Genomic DNA, 13,757 nt, shown 5'->3' with positions numbered 1-13,757 from the left:
CTCGTGAGATAGCATTGATATGGACATGATATGATTCTTGTTTTAAAGGAATTACTGTTTTCTCGTGAGATTAGGCTGGTCCATACTGAAGACCAAGCTAATATAATACAAAACAAGTCAGATTTTAAAATCCTATTAATATTAAACAGGTTTTAATTCTTCCTAATGGAGGTAATTTCTTTCTTCTATTTGTTGTGATTCATTGTGCAAAACAAAGAGAAACGGCAAGATATAAATAATAATTACATTATAAAAGGGAATTAATCGAAATGGTAATATGTCAGTGACCGCAAGGCAAATGAAGGTTCAAAGAGGGTGAAAGCAGGAAAATAACCCACAAAATGATAAATGAGATGTTAAGATTCGTTTGCCAATGGTGTTGCGGCCGACAGACCTCCTCATTTGAATTCTTTCCACGCGAGGGCCGTAACAGCACCGAGATATATGTACATAGAGACAGACAATGATGTTTTATGCAAACACACACCTACACAGCAACACACGGACACGCACGGCGGCGGGCCGGAAAATGTGCTGATCCGGCACGGAATGACACGGTAAAACAGGGGACGATGGAAATCAAGATTAAAGGAGGTCTTTAGCATCCGATGAATTATTCATGAAACCGGGCAGAGCGCCAGGTTATGGGGAACACGGGTACGGATGCTTTGTTTCTGAAATATCTGAAAACAACAAGGAACAAGCAAACAAACCAACATGTTTAGTGTAACCTATTATGTTACGAATAGTGACCCATGCAAACCCAAGCTGTCATTTTTGGTGATACGTAAACTCATATATAATGTAAAAAACACTGTGTAAAAGTATAATCTTGATATCTTTAATATTGACTGAGTAAGATCATTGACATCAAACTTTGATGCTCATTAGATTATGAGACTTTAATCCTGGATTTTACAGATAGGATCACAAATGCCAAATATAATTTTAATAAAAAAGTCCTTACATGACAATACCACAAAAGCAATGCTCTTATCCAATCAGAATCAAGAAGGACACTGACGGTGTTAAAGAAACAGATAGTTGGTTATAAATATTATATCTCATATAGATATTAACTCAAACTCAGTCTGACCTCAATATCACAGACGTTGATCGTATTATCTGTGCTGGCTTGATCTTATTCTTATTAAAATGTCACTGCTAGTCATATTAAATATATGATGCCCAGCTTTACAGATGCCTAGTCTGTTGTTTAAAAAAAAGTCTGATTAATGTAAAATGATATACAGACACTCTAATTTAAAATAATATATCAGTCACATCTGAAAAGCCTGCAGATATCACAGCTGTTTTATATCTCTATCGCATCATCTCTCCAGGCCGAATAAACGCTGTACTGACAGTCGAAAGTATTTACTGTAATATCACTGACATTCAATCATAAACACCTGAAGGGAAAGAAATGTTTAACATCGATTCGCTGTCATCGCCTTGAAAGTCTTCGGTTAGAGGAGATAAAACCGAGCCAAACCACATCAAGCACACAAACTGTCTGCAAAGCAATTCAAGATCCTGCATGAAAATTCATCACCAGTTTGCCTTTTAAGTTCATTTGTGAGCATTTCAAACTCTTTAAATCTTATATTCAGTGCACATAAATGCAGCAGTGAGGTTAAACTCACAGCATGAGTCTTTTTATCTCATGATAGTCACATCTGAATTATGAATCTGGAGTCTTTGGTGATCTGTCTATCATTCAACTACGGCTCAACCAATCACAAAGCACTCAGCATTAATATTCATATAGAGGGTGGATCTAAATGTCACCGGCTCTTCTGATTGGATGCCGTCTGTTAAGCTTGACGTGATGACACTTGGCCTGCAGGGTGTTTGATTGTTCAACCCTCAATTACCCAAAGCAGCTCAAAAAAACACCTTAGCAACCACCTACCAACATCATCAATCACCTTAGCAACCATAGAGTAGCAACAGCTCCATCCATCATGACATTGTGTTCTCTTTAGAGAATGTAAAAATCATTTAAATTCAAGCTCTTCTCTTTTCTCTGTTTGTTTTTGATAATGACAACGAGGATGATTCAGAGGAACTGCAAGACCTCCGTATGTGGGTCATTCTCAAAATATGGTGACAAAAATCTTCCTCCACCTTTTCAGTTATGAAAATATGGTCTGATGGGAAGCCGGGCGACTGGAAGCGTCACCAAGGTGGGAAGATGATAGATGGTTTATTTTTGGAGCTGTGGTGTACGGACGTTTTCCTTTGAAGTTGTTTTTTGGTTGAGCACCGCCGACACAGGTTGTGCATGCTTTTGTTTACTATTTGTGACCCTGGACCACAAAACCAAGCCCATTCTCATGGATTGCGTATAAATAACACGCCTTTTGAAAAGATGTGCAATACATACGCCAAAGTTAAAATTTTTGTGCATATAATACGCCAGTCCTTCCCGTTTATTCTTACCACAAACCCAAGCAAGCAATGTTATAAAAATTTTTTTTAAATACTAATACATAAAATGACACGAAAAGATGCATGGTATTAAGTGAACAAGAAGGACTGGTGTATCATATGCACGCAAAATTGGACTTTGGCATATGTGTTGCATGACTTTTCAAAAGGCTATTTATAGACGATTTTATCGGATGCTCGCGCATTTTCGTGGTTACGCATCTGGACAAAACTTTATTATCGGTCTCTGTTTGTTTAATGGTCTGACTAGTGGGTAAACTGAACTCTTAAAATGAATACCTTGTCGAAAATAAAAAACAAATGTTTTAGTTTCCTAAAGACGAGGGAGACGGTGATCATGGATCATCGCTGTGAAGGGAGGTTTGGCAGCCGATCTGTAGTTAACATTGTATGTGTTAATTTTACCCAATAACGTTAGTTCAGTGTAGTTTTTTTTATGCTTCAGCTATGATTTAAACTAACGAAAGCCCTTTTTTACATTTTTACTGCTAAAACCGTCTATTCGCAATTCACGAAAATGGGTTGCAAAAGTCGTATCAGTAAATTACGTAGCAACATCTAACAAAACATTATATGGGTGAAAATTATCGATTTTTCTTTTATGCCAAAAATCGTTAAGATATTAAGTAAAGATCATGTTCAATTAAGTTATTTTAACAAAATGTTCTACCGTCAATATATAAAAAATACATGTTAATGTTGTCCTATCCAACAAACCATACATCAATGAAAAGCTTATTATTCAACTTTCAGATGATGTATAAAAATTTTACTTTATGACTGGCTTGGTGGTCCAGGGTAACATATAAGCTAGCACTCGGCGAACCTGTAAAATACTATAAAATATATAAAATACATTTATAAGCTAACAAATATGAAATAATTTGTCTTTCTTTGGTTGTGCATGTTAAAAAAGTGCCTAAAATCCATAATCCCCTTCATATGATAAAGGCAACATGATCTCACGGAAAGTCGTGTTATATTTCTATAAATAGATTTTTGTGTCCGCGGCACGACTTTTTTTCGTGTAATTTTATGTATTGTTTTTCACATTTTTCCCCTGTTTTTAAATCATTGTCGCCTGGAGTTGGGGTTAGAGTTGGACTTTGGGTTAGGATGTACTTTTATAAATTGATTTCTACATATTTTTCTTCCACTTTTAAAACTGTTCTCGCCTGGAGTTGGGGTTAGAGTTGGGGTTTGGGTTAAGATGTCTAAAAATGTAACAAAAAGTGATTCTAACCCCAAACCCAAGCGACAATGGTGAGAAAATAGGAAAAAACTATGAGAAAACAATACATAAAATAAAATGAAAAAGAAAGTCGTGCAATGGACACGGAAAACTATTTATAGAAATGTGTGCTCAAGACACGAAAAAAGCTGCATTTTCATGCCATGGACAAGAATAAAATAATCACATTTTTTGTGACTATAACACGACTTTCTGTGAGATCTGGATACAGCACACACCACCATGAGCTTTGATGGTTTTCCCATGTTAAGCATTCCTGTGCCTTACAGTCTAACTGCAAACGTGTGTGTGTGTGTGTATGTGTGCGTGTGTTTTGTTGTTATCCCGTGGTGTAATCTTCTGTCACTTTGTACTGTAGTTGCTGAATCATTTACCCTGAGGAAGCTGTACAGAGGACATCCACACTCACAATGACATCCCATAATACCACTGTCATAGATTATATATATATATATATATATATATATATATATATATATATATATATATATATATATATATATATATATATATATATATATATATATATATATATATATATATATATATATATAGCGAGAGAGAGAGAGAGAGAGAGAGAGAGAGAGAGAGAGAGAGAGAGAGAGAGATCCAGAACAACCCAGCAACTACATACCAATGTGCAAAAAACCTGAAACATCTAAGCAGCTGTATCTCACTACATTTACATTTACGCACACTTTTATTCAAAGTGACCTACAGTGCATTCAGAAAACAGATTTTTATCAGTATGTAAAATGTTTAGCACCAGTCGCAGCAGTGAGTAGTGTGTAAACTGGTCTGGTGTACTTTTGAAGACAGTAGAGGTGTCAAGCACGAGTGATTTCAACGTCAAGTCAATGTAAAGGCGCACGTCTGAAGGTCTTGCGGCGCGAATGAAGCGTTTAGCACGGCGCGGTAGACGCGATTCCGTATCATTAACGATGCAAATTGAGCGTTGCACGTGAGTCAAAAATTTTAACTTTGGCAGAAAAAACGTGCCGTATAAACCAACCAGGAGCCTGCTCTAGTAGTGACGTGATTACATGAAGCGAGCGGAGGCGCAGAAATCCCTCATATGATGCAAATTTCCACGTGATATTGTAGTCATTGAGACATTCACGCGAAAATTTGCATCATATGGCGGTGAGTACACTCAAAATGTTCAAGCGTCCAACTACGCATGGTAGACGCGAATTTGACGCCTCAAACGTCTGGTGTGAACCCACAGTAATGCTTTAATTTTTTCTTAATTTTTTATCTTTTCTGTGTGTGTGTGTGTTTATGATAAAATCTCATTAAGATCAGACAGTCTACTTAATGCTTTAGAGGGTCAATGAACATCTTTGAGCAAATTTTATGCTTGTCCTTCAAGGCCAGCGAACATAAATTTACATATATAAAATATACAGATAATAGGAAAAATAACCTTGCTGATGTAAGCAGCTGTAATATTTTTAAAGGAGAGCATTGTCCTTCAGTTTCAATGGGGGTATATTTTTCCATAAATATCACATATTAAAGTTTAAGGTCGAGGTTTCTTGCACTCCAAAATTACCATAGTTTAGTTTTCATAGACCTCTTTGTATTAAGCCAGTTTCATACTGTATTACCAAAACCAAGCACTTTCAAGCCATAATGCAAAAATATTCTCTGACTTATAACTTAAACACATTCTGACATAATTTTTTTTTAAATACAACATACTATTAAAAAAAACAAACCAACAAAAAACATAAAACAGAAATAGTATTATAAAGCAATGATAATAAGAAACAATTATAAAGTAATAATAATATTAGTATTTACGTAATAATAATTATGTAATTATAGTATTTATAATAATAATAATAATGATACACAGTAAATTCTAAAGATGGTTATGATTACAGGAATATTTGTAATGACAGCAATAATAATAACAATAACAACATGAATAATTAAGTAATGCTACATATTATGATGATAACAATAGCAATGTCCATAATAATAACAACTATAAATTATACTAATAGATGATAATGATAATATTTTGTGCAGACGGCAACAGTAATCTAAATAATAATAATAATGGTAATAATAATGATGATGATAAGGGAAAACATTTTGCTGAACTTTTTAAATTTTTACAAATACTATGTCAACAAGCAATGTTACAATAATGTGATAATAACCCAGTAGACAAACCCAGCCTGAGATTTCTGGACCGTCTGTACGAGTGAATATCTGACAGACAGGAGTTTACCGGACGACCGTCTGGATGTATTGTGAGAAATGAGTCATCATTACATGAAGCATCTTTAGTTCATTTCATCATCTCTCCCTCCGGCCACTGACTCTCATTACTCTTAATGTCTGTCAATCACCTACACTCCCATCACTTACTTTATCATTTTACTTAGGACAGTCTGTGCAGGATAACATTTTAAATTTCACCTCAGCCCATGTTCATCTCAAATTCATTTTCTGAGCAATTTCAGCATTACGGATGTGACCTTTGCATTCAAAACTTCACAGAGAATGCATTTATTACCAATATATTGAACCATCTGTTTATATTTTCCTAAACCCCTGATGACAGAGTCCAGACGAGACTATTTTCAAGTTTTCTATTTTGGATGAGAGAAACATGCACGCGTTATAGATGTGACAAAAAAAGTTTTTGAGTGACAACATACTTTGTAGGAAGTCTGTAAATTGAAATACACAAAGCGGAAGTAATGATACCCAACAAATAAAGAAAGAATAGCTCTTTAAAGAACATTTAATATTCATTTGATTTTAAGCACATTGTAAGTTGAGTATCCTCTTGTTAAGAATCTGGCTCCTAAAACAGTTTTAATGTACCGTGGGAAAAACACTGCATTATTTGACAGAAAACTTCATGACATACAAAAACTCAAAAGTAAAAAGCTAAACATACATATCTTTGGAAATTAGGGCTGTCACAATGATTAAATAATCGTCTCATCGTGATTGTTTGACCTATCATGATGGTTTCAGATCACCGCAATGATTGCATTTCTCTCAAAAAAACACAAGGGGGAGCTGCAGCGCCTGTATAAACGCTTCTTAACTCATTTAATACAATGGAAAACAGCATTTAAAGAAATGCTGCAAAACTTGAATTGCCAAGTAAAACATACATATACAAAACAGCAATTTCAAATTTAGGGATTTTTTTTCAGTTTTTGAAAAAACAGCAATTTCAAATTTAGGGATTTTTTTTCAGTTTTTGAAAAAACAGCAATTTCAAATTTAGGGATTTTTTCAGTTTTTGAAAAGATAAATTCCTTAAATAATTACTTTTAAATATGTGTTATGTGTATTAATATATATTTACTAAACCTGGCATAGACTTAATTTAAATAATCACAACAATGTGTGAAAATCATTTCTTGAACAAACAAAAAATCTATGAGAATTAAACGTCAAAGCCCTAAAACAGGCAATAAATCGCTATAATCACCACAATTTATAGACAGTTAACCGTCAGCCAAATTTCATAATCATGACAGCGCTGAGGTTCTTGTGATTCGAATGATGTAAACCCTTTTAAGATACAATCAACACAGCAGGTAAAATTCGTGTCCTTTATAGGCATTTTTAGCTTTTTTAGGAATGCTAAGGGTTAATGGATCGTGCAACAGTATTTGAAGAGTTTCGTTGCAAAACGAGATAACCGTTTTTTTAATTGTTCAGAAATCTTGTTTTTTGGTTGTGCATTCCAATTAATTTCAGTGCAACTGCAGTTGGTTTGTTTTGTTTCAAACCTTCATAACTTGAAAAATACAGCTAAGTAGCACCATAAAACAAAATAATAACATGATAACATAATAATAAACATGTTTTGACACAAATGTTTAAAAATGGATTTATCTCGTTTTGCAACGAAACTCTTCATTTATCCCAAACAAAAATCTGCGGATTAAAAATAAAAATGCTCTAAACTTCCAGGTTGGTACTGATCAGAGTCAAACATCCAACAGCCATCGACAAATGATGAAAACACATACAGTAGAGGTCATACGACAGCTTTATGACATCATAAATCTGTGCCAAAGCAAGTGGCGTAACTCATTGATCCGTTTACAGATGTACATGTCTGACTCCTCACATCCAAACACTGACCCTCAGGGGACCCTCATACAATCAGATTAAACTGAAAAAGGTTTTAATCGAATTAGCATCCATTCATCGTGTTGTGCATGTGCATGCTGTTGGGATGAGGTGAAACGGCAAAGACAAATTCATTTATAGCCTGTTATCTCTCAGGTACAAAGTCATTATTCTCTTCCATAACAAAGTCAGACATCTCACTGAAGATATACATGTATATGATGTACCTTTACTAGTCACAATATAAGCAGTTTGGAGAGAAGTGTGATGGTTGGAGGACAATCCAAACAAGATTTTCTTTCAGTATTGATCGAACAAAGCAGAAACTCAATCAAGCCGCTTTAAAACACATCACACAACAAAATCAACTCGACTGCCAAAGTGAACAAGATACGGCTGTATGATATTCAATAATACAAAACACAGCATGATATAAAACACCGCTCGACTGTGACCTTAAAACGGGATGTTTGCAATGACTTTCAACATCATTTATTTTTGAAAAGAATCTTCTGTACTGTATATAATTTCAAAAAGCTTAACCTGATGAGGTTTGTCTTGTGTAACCCAAATTGTCTTTGGTGACCTTAGCACAGTTAGCCAAATGTCAACTGTTAACTTATTAAAGGGGACATTTCACAAGACTATTTTTAAGATGGCAAATAAATCTATGGTGTCTCCAGAGTACATATGTCAAGTTTTAGTTAAAAATATCATATAGATAATTTATTATAACATGTTAAAATTGCCACTTTGTAGGTGTGAGCAAAAATACAAAATTTTTAGGTGTGTCTTTTAAATGCAAATGAGCTGATCTCTGCACTAAATGGCAGTGCCGTGGTTGGATAGTGCAGATTAAGGGGCGGTATTATTATAATAAGATCCCCTTCTGACATCACAAGGGGAGCCAAATTTCAATGACCTATTTTATCACATGCTTGCAGAGAATGGTTTACCATAACTAAGTTGCTGGGTTGATCTTTTTCTAGGTTGATTGAAGCACTGGGGACTCAATTATACATTTATACATTTAACTCATTCCCTGACCGACTTTTTTTTTAAAGTTGCCCACAAGCATTTTTTCAAAATGCTTTCCAGGAACATTTTCTTCTATAAATATATAAACATACAAATATTTCAAATGAAAGAGCAGCCCCTTTGCTTTTTAAACAAACAAACAAAACAGAAAAAAAAACGTTTCATCCTATTTTCATTTGTTCTCTTTTTATAACCTCTTAAATATGGATAGGTTTCTTTAAAAATACCAAATTTGAGCGAAAAGCTGAAATAATTGCATTTTTGTGAAGGAATTTTGTTAGAGATCAGATTTAAAACAATTATCAAAACATATACGGAGTTTAAAATTAATTCAATTAGCAGTTTTTTTATTAATTGGGTAAAAGCACCATCTAGTGGATAATAGCGGAATTACAGATTACTGTAAAAACTCGTCAGGAAAGCGTCATTGGCAGGAAAATGTTTTCTCTTAATTGACAAAATAACTTGTCAATGGCGCGGAAAGAGTTAAACATAGAAAAAGTCCGATTTTCATGATATGTCCCCTTTAATATAAAGAAACACATGCATTAAATAAGAGAGAAATGACAACACTTCCAATGAGGGTCTATAAACTTAAATATGGACTCTTCTGTATTTTGCACCCTGGTTGTAGGTTTCCTTTGATAACAGACATTAGAAGCTAAATGCATCGCTAAATGCAAATCATGTAAAGATAAGGAGGCAAAACATAAGATGTAATGTATGCTTAATAATGAGGCATAAGTAAACAGCGTGACATGACATTATCTTTAAACCACTGCTGAATATGTTCACTGTACTTACCACAGTCTGGTGCTTTACATATTCGACATCCTATAAAACCTGACAGTCGCTCCGCATGGCTCCATACATACGACAAAATCCTTACAAGTGTCAATCTGCAGACAGATAACAAATACATATTTTTAACAAAAAAACATTTTAAGCAGCTTCAGAAGAAGGAACTCATTTTGTTCTGTGGCTGAACATAATATCATATTCAAGAGACTCTTAAGCATTTATTGTTTGAGGTTTTGTTAACACAACAAAAGACCTTAATGTGTTTTTGTAGTGTACAGATGGATCCACTCAGTGATTATTTAAGGATTACTCCACTTTCATAAAATAAAAAATTACTTCGCTTTAACAAACATCACTAATAACAAACTGTAGTTTAGTCTAGCTTGTCTTGTTTAACCTTGCTCTGAACTAAATGTCTGTCTAATAATGATTTCACCAAATATCATTTCATGGTTTGAGAAACTCTGAAATTGAGTTCAGGAAAAGAGTCCCGGGGAGTCACAGAAAATTAATTCTAATCCTGTCCTGATTAAATATCCCTTAGATTTTCCTCAAGGATATCATTTGGCTTATATTACACTAAGGTCTCGACCGAATGGATTCAGCAGAAAATTCAATAAACAAACCTCGTATGTGCTACTCGCATTAATCTAATGAAGGGGGGAGAGACCTCCATGCCCTTGATTTTCATTTTGGCTTATCATTCCTCAATGGGAGCAGTTTTAATCAGTTTTGGTTATCAGCCACTTAGTTTTACATGACAATAAGACAGACCCCATTCATAAAAAATGCATTTGATATCATTTATAAACTGTTAGTTTCAGTCCTTGATTCTGATTGGTTAATAGCTTTATTTACGATAAAACACAGCCATGACCGATGAGTCAACTCAAGTGGGTTTTATTCACGCTTATGTGAACAAAGCCATAAATAAACTCTCACCAGGCAAAAACAAGCAGTCTAAATAATTCAGATCAGTGTTTCTCGGTCGCTGTGATAGACGCTCCATCAACTCTTTCATACGTTCACTAATGCCTTTATGAATAGCTGCTTTATTGGACTTGCACCACAGCGTTTTCTTGATGTACGACTGACTGTCTAGTATTTACCGAAAACATTTAGCTCCGAAATATGCTTTTGTTGTCTGAAGATATGCTTGAGAAAATATGAATGCACAGATAAAATGACTTGGCTTTAAAGCACTAAAGAGACGTCAGCATAGCAGTGTGCACTGTGCAGTGCTCTCTGTTTCCCACAATGCAATGCGCTTGACCTTTCATGTCTAGCGTGAGAAATAAACTATAAATAATTACAGCCGTCTATTTACTGACCCATTTCTTCAGGTAAAACTAAAACATAATTTAGTGTTTTATATTCGAAAATACTAGGAAACCATTCACGAATCGTCATGTTTAAAATGCTTGAAACTCTTGCTTATTAACATGCTATTTTTCAAAAACAATATGCATTATATAATGTACTCTCTACAGTATTCAGTAAATAATATCTCTTTCTCTGCCCACACTGGTTTCCAGCCGCAATGCATTATGGGGCGGCATAATGATATCGGGAAGAATACATGGAAGTTTTATATTTCATTGTATTTTAGGAACCACGCGTTGTTCTTGAATATCCAAAGAATCTAAAATGTCAAGGTACCGTCTCTAAAAGAGACCCAATATGTGTGTCTGTCATGATGGACAGCTAAATTATTCATGAACCCATTCTCTGAGCAATATGAGCAATCGAAAATACTGTAAGGGACTGATGTCACAGGGGTCAGGTGCTTATTTTATCACCACGCTACTCCAGCAAACATCAATAAAACACACCTATTGTAAGTCGGTCCTGTGTTGTTTCAATCCATGGTTGGGTATATTTGGACAAACCCTATACTGTATTGATAATGTCCATATTTGACCGACATCTCAGCATAGGTTAATTTAAACCCAACTGTTATTATTTAACCCAACCATGGGCTGAAACAACACAGCATAGTATAGGCATAAGTCCTAAGCAGTCCTGTTATGTTTAATTTGTAATACCAAGATGGTACGACATGCATCCCAATCATAACTGCAGTTTTATCCTGTGTCAAATACGTCACATTACAGGAAAAAACAAGTTGTAAATGTCATCGTACGCTGACCTCAGGAAACACACCAAAGATATTTAAAGTTGCTATGAAATGGAAGTAGCGATTGCCTTATTTTACCCGTGGTGACATATATCTGAGTGAAATGAAATAAGGAAGGGCTGTATTTGAATTTGTCCATTGAGATCTGATTGCAATGTTTAAAGTTGAGTCGTGTTGCTAATTGCAAATCGCAGCGATCAACAAACCTGCAAATGTCACGACTGGCCAATCAGAATCAAACATTCCAACGAGCCATGTAATATTCCCAAATAACAACCCGTCAAATCTTAGCTTATCTTATCTTAAAACCAAAATTAATGGAAAAATCGATATTTAAAGAGCAGCAATGGTCCAATTCACAATTTTACATTTCCTTTGGTGTGTGTGTATTGGTACATCTTTACTCTTTACGGCCAGTATTTTTTTAAGTTCCCAGCCAGCCCCAGCATTTTTCCTGATTTTCACAAAAGTGTAATGCCTTTCAGAAAATGTTCTTCTTTAAATATATAAACATACAAATATATCAAATGAAAGAACAGACCCTCTTTTTTCAAACAAACAAAAAAGTTTCATCCTACCTTCATTAGTTCTCTTGTAATCACTTCTCAAATATGTTTAGTTTCTTCAAAAACACCAAATTTTGAGCAAAAGGTTGAGAATTTTATTTTTGTAAAGGATTTTTAATAGATATCAGATATAGCGCAATCCTCAAAACATACACTACGTTTTCACTCTTACACGTGAGGCGTTACTTCTGGTTTGCATAAATTGCAGAATACCGCCACCCCGGTGTATAATAGCGTTATTGCGATAGCCGGAAATACTCGTCATTGGCAGGGAAGCGTTTTCTCATAATTGACGAGTTAACACGTCAATGGCGGCGAAAGAGTTAACTATATGCAAAAGCTACAAACCCCAAAGTAAACGGTGACGTGAGTTATCATCTCCAGAGTAAATCTCTTTTCTTGGACTACAACAAACACACGGATTGTAGTCAACAGTTTACTTCCTGGGATTGGTGATGTAGTAAAGACTGACATTAATCATAATTCCTCCCGCTTCGGACTCACAGCCTGTAAATTAACTCCTGTTAGCATTGCATTGTGAGCAAATCTTTCAAACATAGTAAGGAGCATCACATTTACTGGCCAATCAGGGACACGCAGCTTTTCAAATCTGTGCGTTTCAGGAAGAGAGTGAAATCTGGAGCTACAAAAATGTACGGTCTGTTGAAAATAATGTGTTATTTTAACCATAAACCACACAAACACATTGTATTATACCAAATACACAAAATAACATTGTTTTTAGCAATGAAATAGGTGCTCTTTAATGTTCCTTACTTTACTTATGAGTTAAAGGCGCTCTAAGCGAATCTGTGTGACGTCACTTTTTGTTGATGTTTGAACTGTTTTCAAACAAACGGAGCGTACCTAACTCCTCCCCCTCCCTTCTGTGCTTTCATGAACGTGCCCCACCCTCAAATCCTTCTTGTCGTTTATTGGCTGGAACACTTTGTTATAGAGACAGAGCGCAGTTATGCAAATTTGAAAACCACGCCCACCGGGGGGGAAGCAATCCAAACGTCTCCATTGACTTTGTATTGCGAGAAGCCGCCTCCTTGTCATTTCTGGCTTATAACAAAAAACTGAATAATGCCTAAAAGCTGCTGTGTGACAATATGTACAGCTAACAAGCCAAAGAACCCAGAAATACGTTTTTATAAGCTGTCGAGCCGTAAAACCCAGCCTTTAAGAAGAATAAAGTGGATCGCCGACTACGTTCCCCCTAGTGGACGCAGTTCTACTAATAGAAGTAGTATGAAAAGTTGCCCGTATCCATTTTTGTGTCTTTAAACGCTCGTTTTTTGGGGTCGATAGCTTATAAAAACTTATTTACAGATTAAACTTAAAAACAGATTAATACCTAAAAGCTGCTGTGTGACAAGGTGTACATCTA

The 13,757-nt window shown here is 35.1% G+C and overlaps 1 protein-coding gene across 3 annotated transcripts in view; it reads right to left on the bottom strand.

Moving 5' to 3' along the window:
* Positions 1-13,757, bottom strand: part of dlgap4a (discs, large (Drosophila) homolog-associated protein 4a) — a 159,587-nt gene that overhangs the window by 80,294 nt on the left and 65,536 nt on the right. For all 3 annotated transcript variants that reach the window (XM_073875556.1, XM_073875558.1, XM_073875557.1), the window contains one exon: positions 9,665-9,759. The gene's annotated coding sequence lies outside the window, so the exon portion shown is untranslated. The remainder of the gene's footprint in view (positions 1-9,664; positions 9,760-13,757) is intronic.

The sequence above is a fragment of the Misgurnus anguillicaudatus genome, chromosome 13 (assembly GCF_027580225.2).
Source record: "Misgurnus anguillicaudatus chromosome 13, ASM2758022v2, whole genome shotgun sequence".
NCBI classification, from domain to species: Eukaryota; Metazoa; Chordata; class Actinopteri; order Cypriniformes; family Cobitidae; genus Misgurnus; species Misgurnus anguillicaudatus.
Note: the sequence above shows the minus strand (reverse complement) of the source record. Positions and strands in the feature narration are given on the sequence as shown.